Here is a 12,206-nt window from a genome sequence, read left to right as displayed (position 1 = left end):
AAAATTAGAATTCTAGAGTTTTCATTTTTCACACAAAATGTATGTCTTTGTCTTCTTTAGGACATTAACTTATTTATTTCCCATTATTCAAAACAATGATACTAGCAGGAAAGACAAACAGCAAGATGCCCTCCATTCTGGAAGAAACGCATTTATCAATGTGACATAAATGCCTGGAAAAGAACAGTGTCAGTCATCACCTTATAAAAAGGGTCGGGTAGATTCTTGAGGGTTAAGGTTTCTGCTATGTAGAGGGATGGAGGCACAATGACAGGTACCTGCCAGTTTGCTGAAACTGATATCCATGGAGAAAACATCACTCACTCATCAGTTTCAGAGAGGGTACCCATGCGTGTCCTCAGCCACTCTACAGACAATGGCCACACGTATGACATCTGTAGAGACAGTTCCTCTCTGCGGTTGTATCAAGCCTAATAACTGTGGGTAACATCATACTAGGAAAAGGTAGGAGGTCATCTGGTAATGAGAAGCACATGTATTTTGGAATTCAGACAAGAGTGAGTTTGAATCTGAGACCTGAAGAAGTTACGGGGCTCTCCCCAGATTACACAGCTAGAGTGGAAAACCTAGATCTCCATCTATAAAATGAAGACAGTAGCTCCCTCCAAACTTGAAGTGAAGAGCCACTTCACCCAGAACATAGTAAGCATATGAATGCCCATTTCCCCACGCTGCCATAAAAATATTTATAGTCCGTGTGATGCCCGAAATAATGACATTTTCCATCTACTGTTCCTAAAGTTAGATTTGAGGCTACTTTTCCTAGAAAAAGAAAGTAACATAAGGTGCTCTAGGATAAATTCATGGGGGATAAAAGCCAAACCATCCGCTAAGTGATGGGTTTTACAAATTCAGAAAAGAAACAATTCAACTAAATCCCTGGGTTGTCCTGGTTATAAATATTTACTCCAAGTACTCGTTCTTTATATATCTATTGTTTTCCCCCAAACTATGCTTTTCGCTAATTTCTTTCAACTAATTTATATCCAAATCTTGATGTGGACTCACCACTCACATGTATAATGGGAAAAGCATACTTTTCAATGTCCTTGAAAACTCTTGTTCTTTTGCAAATAAAAATATACTTATTTGGGAAAACGCATTAAAATAGCAACTTGTGTGCCCCTCCCACTTCAGTCTTTTTGTCCGGTTTCAGATGTTGTCATGGTCTTATTTTGCATGGGACTAATGTCTTGGATTTATCACAGATGCTCAAGTGTTCTAAAAAAACACTTAAGGAATTGCTTCTGTTAGTTACTCTGGTTTTTCCCCTGTCTCTGTCTTTCTGTCTCTCCCTTCTTTTTTTGAATTGAATTGAACTCTGGACCCTGTTCACTTTTATACTTATTTTTGGCTTAATTTCCGGAACTCTACAGTGGTATTCAACAAAAGAGCTGTGGCATAGGGACTTCAGGTCACTTTGTTGGTTAAAATCTGACAGAGAGCGGTTGGTCTACATTTTCCAAAGTAAAGTGGCAAAAGGGCATCAATATGCTTTTTCTTCTTTAAGGTCTGTCTCTTGTAGCTGGAAGGGGTAGATGTTTAGAAGAAACACTCCAGTCCCATTTCCCTAAAGACCTCTCAATTCCTATAACCATATAAGAGTATGATGCAAATGACCAAAATCCATTGGGTTTATAAGACAGTTCTTGTTTTCCACTTATACACTTCCATCCAGCAACAAGGGAGACAATTTGATTTTACATGTTAAAAGATTCATAGTGTCCAAAGAGCAAGAATTGATAAGTCTATAGTTTTCTGAATAAATATTCAAAGACAAAAGGTCTCAGATTTTAATGGACAAGAGAAAAGGCTTTGGAGAAATTAAGGTGAACATACAGGAGAAATAGAAATTAGAATAGAAACTCTCTATTTTGAAGCTATGTTAAAATCAGTCTAGAGAAATGGATGTTTTTATATCATCTCATATACAATCCTCAGAAAATAATCAACCTACTTTCTTGAAGTATTTTCAGGGGATGCTTAAATGTTCATTTCACTGAAGCCATATATTCATAAATGTGTACATATATATGGATGCCATGATTTGCTTTTGATAGCAGTTATGAAATACTCCATCTGCTATTAAATATGGAATCTGAAGAAGTCACTTTTAGATATCTACATATATAATGGAACATTAGGTCTCTTTCATAAGCTCTTTATAGACCAATTTGAGACTATGTTTTACCAAAGTTTCACAAGACGCCTACTTAAAGCCCTCACATAGGGAATGAAATTGTCTTAATTGCATCTGATTCCACACTGATATTGACATTGCTGGATACAGAGTTTTGCTGCTTTCTGATCAGTGGGCAGCATGAACAAACACAGACTGAATGACTTTGAATAAGGACAAAAACAGAGCCAGGCTTACCTGTGTCCTTTCTCCCGAGGATCTAGGAGCTAGGAACTCACAGCTGGGCAAGAGTGAAAATGTTCTTTAGTTAATAACACAGGCAAGAAAAGCTCCAGACCCCAAGAACCTGGGTTAACCATTGACACTGGCTTGTTCCTACAGCTCCACCCTGGGAACACGCATAGGGAGCCCGTGGCATCTTAGGAAGCCGGCGCCAACCGGTCAGCTGAGACCACGGCTGGGGCCCCGCCCCTGCACCCCTGGAGGAGGTCCGGGGAGAAGGTCACCCAGGCGTCCCCTGACTCACTGTTCACTTGCTTGGGAACACAAAGGAGGAAGATTTCCTGGGCCAGAAATATGTTCAGCAGTGCCCGTAAGTGACTCAAATATTTACAGACAGGGCTATTGGAGGCTCAGTTTTCAGACTTTGAGCAATGCAAAGAAGCTCTTTTTGTCAGAGTTCTTTGCATACATCTGAGCAGGTCAGAGTTGAAAGGGGATGCCGATGAAAACGGAGACGAGACAACCTGCAATGGCTAAGCAGCCACTCGTCCCTTTACTCAGCGTGCCTTCGGTGGTCATCTACCCTGTGCAGCGCAATTCCAAGTGTGGCTTCCCGGGTGGCTCAGTGGGAAAGAATCTGCCTGCAAAACAGGAGATGCAGGTTTGATCTCTGGGTCGAGACGGTCTCCTGGAGAAGGCAATGGCAACCCGCTCCAGTATTCTTGCCTGGGAAACCCCACGCACAGAGGAGCCTGGCGGGCTACAGTCCATGGGGTCGCAAAGAGACACACACGTGCACACATGCTCCCAAAGCACAGGCATCCACAGTTGAATAAGCCTCGAGAAACAGAAGAAAGAGACTAAGGCTGAAGGTTTCTCCTGCCCACAACCTCAAGAGTCAGAGTTTAAAGGACTTCCCTGGTGGTCAGTGGTTAAGACTTCACCCTCCAACACAGCAGGCACAGGTTCCATCCCTGGTTGGGGAGCTAAGACCTCACACGCCTCGTGGCCAAAACACCAAAACAGCAAACAGAAGCGTATTGTAACAATTTAATAAAGACTTTAAAAACCATCCACAACAATAACAACAACAAAATCTTTAAAAAAAGAATCAGAGTTTAAGACAGAGATGATAAAGAAAATACAGGCTGTTGTTCACGTCTAGAACGTACAATCTGATGGTCCCTCTGCCCCAGCAATCAGTCCTCAGGGGTGAGATGAAATTTTGAGGCAGTCATGGGGTCAAGCTGACTGACCGAGAGTCAGAAAATTGAATAATACGCGACGAGCTGGTAGAGTCAAGAGAAAGGTCCAGAAGAGGTGAAAGTCAGCCACAAGAAAGGAAAGAAATAACAATCCCAGCTCTTCAGAACCTGGGGGCGGGGAGGGGAGGGCGGGGCTGTATGCAGAGGGTTGCCAAGGGAGGTTTGTGCTGGCCAGAAACCAGCATTTTTCTTTCCTGGGAAGAGCGCTGGTAGGCAGGGGTCTGGAAGTCTTGTCCAGTTTGGTTAACCCTCCAAATTTAAGGGGCAGTGCCTAAGTTCCGACCAGAGTTGCTGTTGGGGTGTTGTTGGGTGTGTGTTTTGCATTTTTTTTAATTTAAAAAAATGGAGTATAGTTGCTTCGCAACGTTGTATCAGTTTCTGCTGTGCAGCAAGGTGAGTCAGCTGTGTGCACAAATTATCTTCTCCCTCTCAAGCCTCCCTCCCCCTCCCCATCCCACCTCTCTAGGTCATCACAGAGCACCGAGCTGACCCCGAGTCAGAGCTCTGAATTCCTCCCACCTGCTCCTCCCCCTGCTGTGTCCGCAAGCCCATTCTCTATCTGTGTCTCCTCCCACCCTGCAAATGGGTTCATCAGTGCTGTCTTGCTAGATTCCATAGCTATGCATTAATGGACAATACTTGTTTCTCTGACTTACTTCTCTCCGTATGACAGACTCTAGGTGTTCGCACTTTTAACAGCATGAATACTTGAGGAGGCAAGATTGGATGTCGGTGTTGGGACTCACTGGCTTTGTGACACCGGGAGCCGCTTGACCGCTCTGTATCCATCTCCTCATCTGTAAAGTGGAAATAATAATAACAACAACTACAACCGCAGCTCCTACTCAGGCTGGTACTTGGTGTTCCAAGCCTGCGAGCTCTCCATCAGGCTTGGACATTCTGATAGGAGCGCGTGATCTGCAACCTGTTACTCAGTAACCCAGAAGAAGAGCTTAAACCCTTCAAGGGACATATCTTTTTAATCACCCATAAATGTCAGGGAGGCAGCGAACCTGGAGGTGAGCCTTTCTGCCAAGAAATCTGAAGACTGGAGAGATGTCTGCATGCCCACACACATGGAGGCCACTTCCGTTGCGGGGCATTCACAGTAAGGCAGGCTGACTGCTTAGTGAGTGTTATCAGTCACTCTGCTCTGTTCCTGGATGGGGAGCTGGGATTTTTTTATTAGTGGTCCGTAGGAAAGGACTGAATGGAACACACATGACTCTCTCTACAAGGACAGTCTCAGGGAAGGTGGCTTTGTCTGGCTGACTGCCGAGGAGACAAGGCAGCCGAAGACGGATGGCATAGGAAAGACCCTGCAGGAGACGAGGAGGCAAGATGGGGACCTGGATGGGCTCCCAAGCCCGAGTCAGACCATCGCCGCCGCCTCGTCCCTTTGTTTGAAGTAAATTCCCAGAACACCAGGCACGCCCATACTCACATGTAAGCAGAAAAACACTTGCCAAAGCCAAGTCAAATTATCATCTGGATCGGCTTCTCTGTCACATTCTGTGCTTCCTAAATCTACCTTAAACTAAAACTAAACGTCTTGAAGTTCAGCTTCGGGGAACTACAGGCCTCCTGGAAACACAGAGAGAAACTGAGGCAAATCGAAAAAAGCCTGTTTAAAGATTTGACAAATGACAAGATGATGAAAGAATTCATTACTCAAGTGGAAGGACTCTGATACCTTTTCCAATAATCTGTACTTTGTTGCTGCCCGATGATTTTAGTCATGGCCTAAAAAGAAGACAGACTCTAAAAAGAAGGTATACCACACAAATTCTATACCCCATCCAGCATTCTAGAGTATAGAATTGAGCTGGTGCTACTCTAGCTCTGTCGTGGACGAACTATTTTTGTTTGTTTGGCCTTACTTCTGCTTTTGTAAGACCTGAGAGCTAAGAATAGTTTTTACATTTCTAGATGGCAGGGAGAAGATTACTAGAGGAGTAATATTTTGTGATGTAAAGTTATATGAAATTCAAACTTCAGGATCCATAAAATTTTTTTTTTTTAAACATAGCCCTACTCTTTAGTTCATTTACATGTCATCGATGGCTGTACTCACCCTATGGCAGCAGAATTCTGTGACCCTCAGAGTCTCAGCAGAGACCAGGTGGTCCTCAAAACTTCCCATATTTAGCATCTGGCCCTTTGCAGAAAAAAATGTTTGCAGAGCTCCGAGCTAGTTAAACTATGCAATTTGCATTCTTCAAAGATGATGTTCCTCTTTCCTGGTTAATGATTAACATATAGTTAACTCCAAGTCAACTGAAATTCTAGAATTTAAAACCTTATTTTTTTTACATCCAACCCAACAATCATGTTCCTTGGTCTTTACTGAGACCAAGAGTTAAAAACCTAAGTCCACACAAAAACCTGTACACAGAGTATTTATAGAAGTTGTATTCATAAGTGCCAAAACTTAGAAGGACTCAAGACATCCTTCAGTAGGTGAATAGACAGTGCTACACCCAGACAATGGAGTATTATGCAGTTCTAAAAAGAAACGAACTACCAAGCCCTGAAAATACACAGGGAAACCTTAAATGCATGTTTCTAGGTGAAAGGAGGCAATCTGAAAAGCCTGCATAAAGTATGATTCCGAGTATATGGCATTCCGAAAAAGCTAAAATTATGGAGGTAATAAAAGATCGGGTTTGGTGAGGAGCAGAGGGAAGGAGAGATAAACAGGCAAAGCCCAGAGGGTTTTTGGAGCTGTGAAAATTCTCTGTATGATTTAACAATGATGGATGTATAGCATCGCATGCATGCGTGCTAAGTAGCCTCAGTTGTGTCTGACTCTTTGTGACCCCACGGACTGTAGCCCCCAGGCTCCTCTGTCCATGGGATTCTCCAGGCAAGAATACCGGAATGGGTTGCCATTTCCTTCTCCAGGGGATCTTCCTGACCTAGAGATCGAACTCAAGTCTCTTGCACCGGCAGGCAGGTTCTTCACCACTGAGCTGCCTGGGAAGCCCCATATCCTTTCGTGTCTTCCCTCAATGTTACTGTAAATCTGAAACTGCTCTATAAAATAATCTTTTTTTGAAAGAATATTTTTTCCTTCAAGGTTCCTTTGACTCAATCTATCCTTGTCTACTGCATTGATTCATAATGTATTTTTAAATGATTTTGAAAAATAAACTTTTTAAAGGCATTCTCCCTTTGATCTCTATGTTGTGGTCCTTTGTTGCACGTGTCATGTCCTTCACCACGTTTTATACACTCGTGGGTCAGGATTGACTGAAATTTATCCCCTGGTGAATCCAACAGAGTGTCTAGCAGAAAACTGCAACACAACAGATCCTAAGGGATGAACGCTTGTTTAAAAAAGGAAGCAAGTATACCATATTTGGAGACCAAAGCCTTTGGAGCAGTTGATTGCAGTGTTCTTGGCCCTTTCCTTCAGCTGTCTTCCTGAGCTGGCCTATCTTTGTCCATCTCCAAATGGACAAATCAGTCTCTCTGAAATTCCGAGACTCTCTTGCTGCCTGTTTGAACCCAACCAGCATCATAATTTCTGGATTCTGCCTGGGTCTTTTCCCTCTTTTTATCATCCCAACTCTCAAAATCTTCCTTCACTGTGTCTCACTTCCACCTGAAGGACTCTCTGTTTTACCATGCTCCAAGCCCTCCATGATAAGAGGCAAAGGAAAAAAAAAAAATAAAAGGTTAACTTGAATTTGCTTCCTCAAGGTGCAATCCAGTTCAGCATTTTATAAGCTGACCCACACTACTGCAGCAAGAGATTTAAACAGAAATGATGCAACTGACTATCATTCAAATGAGCTCAATACGCTGAATGAATCACGCTAACAGGTTCTTCCCAGAGCGGGGGAGGGGCGAACAGGAGACTACCTTTGAGAATCTCTCTCAGATATTTAAGTTATGTATGTTTACCGTAGACACTATGAATAAGAATGTGAAAAAGCTGATAAAAATGATTCAGCAGCCTCAATTTCTTTTGGCAAAGTTATTCCCACTCTTCCCCACTGTGCTTTTAAGTAAAAAATCGAGATTCAATTATATTCACAGTTTTGAATCTTGCTTTTTAATCACTGGCAAAGAGCTCTCGTCTTAAAGCAAAAGCATGCATTAGTAACCATGGGATTCCTGACATCCCAGAAAAGCAGGTGAAGAAGATCTGGTGAGACAGGTGCTGGATTTCTGGTACTCCACAGTCAATCTCCATCCGTGTTTACTGGTAGGATTTACTCTGAGCTGTCGGCATCAACTGGAACTGTGCTCTGAGACAGGTTTGTAGATGCTCCAGCATGCTGTTTGAAGGTGTGCCCAAACATTGTTGTTCAGTCTCTAAATTGTGTCCAACTCTTTGTGGCTTCATGGACAGAGTTGGCTCTAACTCACGTCCATTGAGTCGGTGATGCCATCCAACCATCTCATCCTCTGTAGTCCCCTTCTCCTCCTGCCCTCAATCTTTCCCAGCCTCAGGGTCTTTTCAAATGAATTGGTTCTTTGCATTAGGTGGCCAAAATATCGGCGCTTTGGCTTCTCTGGGAGAGGTGCTTATCCACCTAAAAGCAGGAGATGGTTAGATAGCAACACCGACTCAGTGGACATGGATTTGAGCAAACTCCTGGAGATGGTGGAGGACAGAGGAGCCTGGCATGCTGTAGTCCATGGGGTCGCAAAGAGTCAGACACGACTTAGGGACTCAGCAACAATCCTCCAGGAAGGTTGATTGGATTACATAGGATGCCCTTATTCTAAAGACCATATTTCTTTTAGGAACTCTTTATCTCTCCAAGGGAAGACTGAGATAATTACTTGAATACTTGAAGCCCCTGACTAGCTTCATTACCTCCTAGATTATTTCATTAGGAAATATTAGAAGGAGACCATTTACCTACACAAGGTCCTCAGCCATCTTCGATTTTCATATGGCAACAGAACTGTCTCTCCTCTCCTTAACTCCCCACTTGTCTTGTTTCAAGCTACAGAGACAGATTGTCAAAAGGGAGGTCCTCCCAGCCTCCCTCTCCTCCAAGACATATTTTCCTCTAATGCTTTCCTTCCCCCCTAAATAAGAATTAAAAGTGATATTTCTTTTGACAGCTGGTAACTAATCCCACCTTAGCAGGAAGGAGAACAGGAAGCCAGCAAAGGAATTTTCCATTCCTATGTCTCTCTTAATTTTTTTCCACATCAGGTACTTTTCAAAATCTAGACATTTCCCGTGAGTCTGTCTATCTTCTTGTTTTGTCTACTAGAGTCACGTGCTTTTAACTTGTCCCGTGCGGGCTGCGGAGAAGCCTGACGGAGCTGATGTTTGTCTATGGAGGAGGGAGAACTTGAGAGCCTTTGAATCTCCAAAGGGAATAAGACTGAAATGTGATGCCTTTGCTTATGCAAACGGGATTTTTCCTCTTGTAAAGATAAAGTTCACACAGCTAGTCCCACAAACCACAAATCAAAATGCCTCGTGTTGTGAGGACAGCTACAACTCTGACTCAAAGTAAGTTTCTGCTCACCCATGCTTTGCCTGCCAGACAGCCTTGCCTCCTTGATTCCTTCCTGCCTTCCTCTCCTCCATTTCCTCCTCAAAACAAAGCAAAACAAAACAAAAAAAACCTAACAGATTCTGTGTACTCCTCTCTGTTCCAAATCTTCCACAGCGTATGTGACAATAGCTGGGGGGGAGGGGGCAGGGGGGCGGGCAGGGGGCCGGGTAGCCGGGGTGAGGGAAAAATAATCAACTTGAATTTATTATTCCAAGGAGAAATACATTTTAGCATTTTTTAACATAAGGCACAATATTTCAACAAATGATTTTTTTTTTTTAAAGGGTAAAACCTTAATTTCCTGAAGGCAGCGATTTGTACAGAATGGGAATGAAATGCGTCTATATCAGTGTCTTTTCAAATGAATTGATTTAATGAAGGAGACATCTACTCCAGCCTGTTAGATTCTGTATATAAGTGACTAAAAACATTGCTCTGAAACTAAAGAGAAGGGACTTCCCTGGTGACTCTGCCTTTCCAATGCAGGGGTCCTGGGTTCAGCCCCTGCTGAGGAACTAGAGCCTACACGCTTCATGGTCCAAAAGTAAATAAATAAACAAAAAAGACAGAAGAAACAAAAGACACTGTAAGACAGAAGACAATAAAGAATGGCTTCACAGTTAAAACAAAAATAAAACTGAAGATAACTTTTTTTTTTCCCTGAAATTTTCCAACTGTGTATTTTTACTGTGGCAATAATCATCAGAATCAAAATGACAGTAACAAGAAATGGTGGTGGTTTAGTCGCTAAGCCATTTCAGATTCTTTGAGATTCCATGGACTGTAGCCTGCTGGGTTCTTCCGTCCATAAGATTTCCCAGGCAAGAATACTGGAGTGGGTTCCCAGTATAGATCCCCAGGGGATTTTCCTGACCCAGGGGTTGAACCCAGGTCTCCTACACTGCAGACAGTTTCTTTACCAACTGAGCTACCAGGTAAGCCCAATAAGAAATACTTATTGAGCAGATTCAGGTAGTGGATACCCTTTTACACTGACTTCCCTGGTAGCACAGTGGTTAAACAACTGCCTGCCAATGCAGGAGACCTGGGTAGGATCCCTGGGCTGGGAAAATCCTCTGGAGGACAAAATGGCAACCCACTCCAGTATTCTTGCCTGGAGAATCCCAGGCCAGAGGAGCCTGGCAGGCTACAGTCTACAGGGTCCCACACAGTCTGACAGGACTGAAGCAACTTAGCATGCACACAAACAAGATAGCTGGATGATATTGTTTACCTCTAACAAAGATATCTGATTGCCAGGAGAAATATCAATAACCTCAGATATGCAGATGACACCACCCTTATGGCAGAAAGTGAAGAAGAACTAAAGAGGCTCTTGATGAGAGTAAAAGACGAGAGTGAAAAAGTTGTCTTAAAGCTCAACATTCAGAAAACTAAGATCATGGCATCCGGTCCCATCATTTCTTGGCAAATAGATGAGGAAGCAATGGAAACAGTGACAGATTTCATTTTTCAGGGCTCCAAAATCACTGGAGATGGTGACTGCAGGCATGAAATTAAAAGATGCTTACTCCTTGGAAGAAAAATTATGACCAACCGAGGCAGCATATTAAAAAGCAGGGACATTACTTTGCCAACAAAGGCTCATCTAATCAAGGCTATGGTTTTTCCAGTAGTCATGTATGGATGTAAGAGTTGGACTATAAAGAAAGCTGAGCACCAAAGAATTGATGCTGAGCAACTTAACTGAACTGAAGATATTTAAATGGTTATATCTAACGAGTTATATACTATCTCATCACAATCCTTAACCCACTACCATTTTTTCTTTTTTAAAAAGTTAATAATGTAAGGAATTAGATGTTCAAAAAGTTCAGTCTAAGAGTGATGTTGGGATTTATAAGATCTCTTCCGGGCACACAACCCCTAAAACCCTGGAATTTCCTGTGATAAGAGCAATAAAGTTGTCTTTTTTATGCTAATGACATAGCTTTTGGAAAGCCTGCAGGTAACCTAAATTGGTGAGGGTTGGAGGATTGGTTACCAAGGTAACAACTGTAATTAGAGGTTGAGACTACCAGTTCCACCCTCTTGAACCTCTGGGGAGGAGAGAGGGGCCAGAGGTCAAATCTACCACCACAGGCCAATGATTTAACCAGTCATGACCACGGAATGAAGCATCCATAGGAACCCAAAAGGAAGGGTTTCAGAGAGCTTCAAAGCTGATGAGCATGTGTCAGGCCAGGGGTAGTGGTTCACCTGGAGGGGGATGGAAACCTTGCACCTCTTCTGCCCTGTGCCTCTCTTCTCTCTGTTCCTGAGTTATATCTTTTTCTAATAAATGGGTGATTTAGTAAGTCCTGTTTCTCTGAGTTCTGTGAGCCACTCTAGCAAATCAGTCAAACCCAAGGAGAAGGTTGTGGGACTCTCTGATTGACAGCCAGTTGGCCAGAAGTACAGGTGACAACCTGGACCCGCGGTTGACATTCTGAATCAGAGTGGGGTTGTTGGAATCTGCAGTATGGAGCTAGTTGGTGGTCAGAAACACAGTTAACAATCTGGGCTCATAACTGGTGTCTGAAGAGCAAGGGAGGCAGTCTTGTAGGGCTGAACACTTAACCTACAGAATCTGATGCCAACACCATTTCAAAATTGAGTTAAATGATAAGACACCCAATCAGTGTCTGGAGAATCACCCGTTATTGGTGGGGGAAACTGTTCCCTACAGGATTGGAACTGGGTCCTGAAACTCAAAAGACTATGATATAGTCTAAAACTATAATAAAATTCATTGGAAAGACTAATGCTGAAACTGAAGCTCCAATACTTTGGTCCCCTGAAGCAAACAGCCAACTCACTGGAAAAGACCCTAATGCTGGGAAAGATTGAAGGCAAAAGAAGAAGGGGGCAGCAGGGGATGAGATGGTTAGATAGCATCACTGACTCAGTGGACATGAATCTGAGCAAACGCCAGGAGACAGAGGAGGATACGAAAGCCTGTCCTGTTGCAGATCATGGGGTCGCAGAGTCAGACACGACTTCAAGACTGGACACAAAATAATACCT

General features: G+C 43.1%; 1 protein-coding gene across 1 annotated transcript in view; it reads right to left on the bottom strand.

Moving 5' to 3' along the window:
- Window positions 1-2,707, bottom strand: part of KCNJ16 (potassium inwardly rectifying channel subfamily J member 16) — a 65,434-nt gene extending 62,727 nt beyond the window's left edge. The window contains exon 1 of the mRNA XM_070357357.1: window positions 2,399-2,707. The gene's annotated coding sequence lies outside the window, so the exon portion shown is untranslated. The remainder of the gene's footprint in view (window positions 1-2,398) is intronic.
- Between the last annotated feature and the right edge of the window lie 9,499 nt (window positions 2,708-12,206).

Source organism: Bos mutus, chromosome 19 (assembly GCF_027580195.1).
Source record: "Bos mutus isolate GX-2022 chromosome 19, NWIPB_WYAK_1.1, whole genome shotgun sequence".
Lineage (NCBI taxonomy): Eukaryota > Metazoa > Chordata > Mammalia > Artiodactyla > Bovidae > Bos > Bos mutus.
This window is presented reverse-complemented; position numbering and strand designations above follow the sequence as displayed.